Source organism: Dromiciops gliroides, chromosome 4 (genome assembly GCF_019393635.1).
Source record: "Dromiciops gliroides isolate mDroGli1 chromosome 4, mDroGli1.pri, whole genome shotgun sequence".
Taxonomy (NCBI): Eukaryota; Metazoa; Chordata; class Mammalia; order Microbiotheria; family Microbiotheriidae; genus Dromiciops; species Dromiciops gliroides.
This window is the reverse complement of record NC_057864.1, coordinates 341,435,405-341,440,780: the sequence shown is the minus strand read 5'-3', so window position 1 is coordinate 341,440,780 and position 5,376 is coordinate 341,435,405.

Here is a 5,376-nt window from a genome sequence, read left to right as displayed (position 1 = left end):
TCAGTTTTGTTACTACCATGTTAAATGTAATAGATATTTTAAGAAACTATAAGAAGTCATAGTTTCACATATAATCTGATTTTCTTTTCGTTAACATTTTGAAATAGTCATGTTTGTTGAGAAATTAAATTCATAATAAAAATAAAATTTATGGTTAAAATAAATCTAATCATTTGCTCATTTGTTCATTCATTCATTAGTATTTATTGATACCTATTACATTCATCACTCCCTGCTATGCTTTGTGGCAGAATATAGAGAGGTTTAACTTATAGTATCTACCCATCAATTTGCTTGTTAGCAGAGATGGTCATTTTGAAAGTGTTCTTCCTACCTGAATCTTTTTCTTTAGTGTATTCTTGGGTTTATAGGTTTAGGTTTAGTTCTTGCCATTCATATTGAACCCCTGATTTGGCTATCTACTTTTTTTACTAACGCAAAATAGTGGCAATTCTTATTAGGGTGTATACTGGAAAACTGATCCTTATCTCTCTTGGGCTGTGAGAAAGAGGTATGTGCTACTTTTTAAAAAAATTTTCAAATCTGAATTTAAATGAATTGGGGGATAATTATTAACAGTATAGCAAGGGAAGGGGGCAGCTAGGTGACACAGTGGATAAAGCACTGGCCTTGGATTCAGGAAGACCTGAGTTCAAATCCCAGCCTCAGACACTTGACACTTAACTAGCTGTGTGACCCTAGGCAAGTCACTTAACCCTCATTGCCCTGCAAAACAAAAACAAAAACAAAAAAAACAAAAAGCAGTATAGCAAGGGGCAGCTAGGTGGCAAGGGGCAGCTAGGTGGCACAGTGGATAGAGCACCGGCCCTGGAGTCAGGAGTACCTGGATTTCAAATCCGACCTCAGACACTTAACACTTACTAGCTGTGTGACCCTGGGCAAGTCACTTAACCCCAATGCCTCACAAAAAAAACCAAAAAAACAGTATAGCAGGGCACTTTTCTTCACAAAAGCATTTGCTGCAAGGGTTCCTTTAAAGAGAAAAACCCTTATCACATGTTTTGAAAGATTAAATTTATTACATATTTAAAGAACATGATTAAGATCTTTCTTGTAATTCACTTATCCATATGCTAACTAATGTCAAACCTCAGGAATGTTCTGTTCTTTTCTCTATTCTTGTGTCTACCTGTGTCTCTGCACTACAGCTTTGGGTTCCAACAGATTTAGCTCAATCTTGGGACCTCTCAATAGTAATTCAAAGATGGCTTGTTTTGCCTGAAGCAAAATGCTCCCTACAACTGAATTTTGCGCACTTTAGCTCTCTAAAAGTAGTCTGTTTTCCCTCAAACAACCGCTGCAAACAGGGAATGGATCATAGGACAAGGGTTATTACAAATAACAAAGAATACAGAAAGGACTCATAATTGAATCCATAGAAAGTCAAAGAAACTTCATCTTCATGAGCCTCACTTTTCCCAGGACACACATATGCATGCATATATATATATATATATCTATTATATATATATTATATATATATATATATATATATATATATATATGTATAAATATAATTATACGCGTGTGTGTAATCTCACAATACATATATACACATGTATGTAATGTGCATATGTGTATACACACAAACAAATATATATACAAACATTATGTCTACATGTACAAATACATATGTGTAAATACCTGCACATAAAACACACACACACACACACACACACACACCAGGCTTAATAATATGTATCACCTTAGAGTTGAATCCCTTCCGCCATATGTGAAAAGAAGTTGAGTTATTACTAGGGTGTACTGAGGGTCAAATGAAATAATAAATGTAAAGCATTTTATAAACCTTAAACACTGACACATGCTAGCTATTATTTTCATTATTGTTATTATTTTTATCCTATAGTTAACAGGCCATTGGTTTGGTCATGATTTCATTCCCTGAGCCTTTGACTGTAGTGCTGTTCACTGTTTATAGAACAAAACAGGAGTGTGCTGGTAAAATGTATAATGACTATCTCTCTGGGGGGATAAACAGTATGCTCAGACACTTTTATTTATTTATTTATTTAAAAATTTATACATGAGTAGTCATGGCAAACAACTCTACATTAGCTAGTTGTGAGAGAATACAGATAAAAACAAAACTTCAAATTAAGGAATTGTCAAAAATTTGTTCAGTCTGTTTTCAAATACCATCAGTTCTTTCTCTGTAGGTATATTGCAATTTTCATAAATTCTTCAGTTATATTGGATCATTGCCTTGCTGAAAATAACCACATGCTTCCCAGAAGATGATCTACACTAATACTGTTATTTTGTATACAGTACATTTCTCTCTGCTTCAGTTCATGTGGGTCTTTCCAGGTTTTTCTGATAGTATCCTGTTCATCATAACTTTTATATAGTACCTTGACAAAGAATTTTTTTCATGATAGCCTAGCAGAGCAGGTACCATACGTTTTGACATTGCAGTCAATCATCATAACTATTTCCTTCACCCTATTCCCTTCCAATGATATTTACTCTATTTTCTATCTTATTTTGCCCTATTCCTCCTCAAAAGTGTTTTGCTATGGACTGCCCCCTCCCCCACTCTTACCCTCCCTTCATTCACCCTTCCTCCTTATCCTCTTCCCCTCCTACTTTCCTATAGGGTTAAATAGATTACTCCTCCCAGGTTGGGTGTGTGTGTTATTCCCTCCTTGAGTCCACTCTGATGAGGTTAAGGTCTTTGAGCTAATTCTGTTTTCTAAATTTTCTTCCTCCCTCCCTCCTCAACTCTCCCTATGAAATAAAGAAATTCAGTATATGTCATACATGGGCTGTTATGCAGAACATTTTGACCTTCCTCGAAAGTGTTTTGCTTTTTGCAGCTCCCTCCCCCAAACTTCCCATCTCTCCTTCCCCTCTCCTCCTCCCATCTCATTTCTCCCCCCTCCCCACTTTTCCTCAGAGCAAAAATATATTACTATGCCTACTTGAGTATGTATGCTATTCCCTCTTTGAGCCAATTCTGATGATAGTAAGATTCATTCAGTCCCCCACTCCTTCCCCTCTTCCTTTCCCCTCCAGAAGCCTTTTCTTGTTTCCTTCATGTGAACTACCTCTCCCCTTCCCCTCCCTAAGTCTATTCCTCCTACCCCTCAAACCTATTTTAAAGATGTCATCCATTGGTTTGCTAGGTGGCACAGTGGACAAAGCACCAGCCCTGGGCCCAGGAGTCCAGAGTCCAAATCCAGCACCCAGACATAGACAATGCACCCCTGTTTGCTCCACAAAGAACAAGGATACACAAAAAATAAATGCTTCACAATACCATCCCTTCATATTCAGTTCAGACCTATTCCTCTGTGTATTCCTTACTGAAAAAGTTCTTGGGGGCAGCTAGGTGGCGCGGTGGATAGAGCACCGGCCCTGGATTCAGGAAGTACCTGAGTTCAAATCTGGCATCAGACACTTAAACACTTACTAGCTGTGTGACCCTGGGCAAGTCACTTAAACCCAATGGCCTCACTAAAAATTAAAAAAAAAAAGTTCTTATGAGTTGGAAGTATTATTTTCTCTCATGTATGAATGTAAACAGTTTAACCTTTTAATGTCCCTCATGAAATCTTTTTCCTGTTTACCTTTTTATTCTTCTCCAGGGTCTTGTATTTGAAAAGTCAATATTGGTGGTAGATGCCCAAAAAGCTAATGTTATGGATAGTACTTCATCATTATCCCAGCTGTAATGGTAGTTCTTCAGTACCCCAGCTAGAATACAATTTGGAGACTTACAAGCCATATCTTTCAATTACACCCGAAAAAAAAAAAAAGACTGATGCTTACACCTTTTAATTTACATCAATACCTTCAGGTTACCAAATTTAACAAAGGAAAAATTCAAATACAATATATATTGTATAAAAATTCAACTAAGTGGTAGATGGCAGAGGAACGGCAAGTGAGCTCTCGAACTTCATAACACAATCCCTCCAAATAACATCCAAATAACACCGTAGGAAAATGCCCTGAGCAGCAAGACTCATAGAAGAATGTGCTAAAATCATCTTCTAACCAAGAATGGCTTGGGAAGGTGAGAAGGATGGGAGCTGCTGTGCTGAGACAGGAGTGGAGCCCAACCCCACAGTCACCGTTGACACAGATCCAGTCCCAGGAAGGCCTCACCAGAGAAGGAGACCCCCCGAGCCTCTGAATCAGCTGAAGTGCCAGTGTTGTCTGGAACTAAGCTCCCTGTCTGGTGAGTGGCTGAGCCCTGGGCAGGGGGAGACTACAGCGGTCTATGCTGGTGCATAAGGCAGAACTTGAGTTTTTCACCCTTGATGGGAACCAGGAGGTAGGCTTGAGTAGCAGTGGCCCAGGTTGGGGAGGGGCACAGGCTCGTCAGAGCTAACAACCACAACACACAAAGCTGGTTGATTAGCAAGTGGTCTGGGGTCAATCTAAGAACCAGGGAACAGGCCAGGCTAGTAAAGAACCTGATTCTCCTTAAATCATACCACCTGGGACCTTCTTAAGCTTGGGCTACTGCAGCCTGGAAACAGTGCCCCACTTTAAGGAGCTAAAATCACAATCAAGTAACAGAACAGGCAGATGAGTAGACGAAAAGGTGAGTGACCATAGAAAGTTTCTTCAGTACAAGGAAGACTGAGGTGCACCCTCAGAGGAAGATGTCAACATCAGGGCCTCTATATCTAAAGCTTCCAAGAAAAATATGAATTGGTCTCAGGCCATAGAGGTGCTCAAAAAGGATTTTGAAGATAAAGTTAGAGAGGTAGAGGAAAAAATGGAAAGAGAAATGAGGGAGATGCAGGAAAGACATGAGAAAAAAGTCAACAGCTTGAAAAGTCAAATTGGCCAAATGGAAAAGGAGGTACAAAAGCTCTCTGATGAAAATAATTGCCTAAGAATTAGGATTGAACAAATGGAAGCCAGTGACTTTATGAGAAACCAAGACACAATAAAGAAAATCCAAATGAATAAAAAATAGAGGGCAATGTGAAATATCTTCTGAGAAAAACTGCTGACCTGGAAAATAGGTCCAGGAGAGAAAATTTGAAAATTATTGGTCTACCTGAAAACCATGATCAAGGAAAGAGTTTAGACATCATCTTCCAAGTTATTCTCAGGGAAAATTGCCCTGAAATTCTAGAAGAAGAAGCTAAAATAGAAATTGAAAGAATCCACTGATCACCTCCAGAAAGAGATCCTAAAAGGAAAACTCCTAGGAATATTATAGCCAATTCCAGAGCTCTCAGGTCAAGGAGAAAATATTGCAAGCTGCCAAAAAGAAAGAATTCAAGTACTGTGGAGCCCCAGTCAGGATAGCACAAGATCTAGCAGCTTCTTACATTAAAGGATCTGAGGGCATGGAATATGATATTCCAGAGG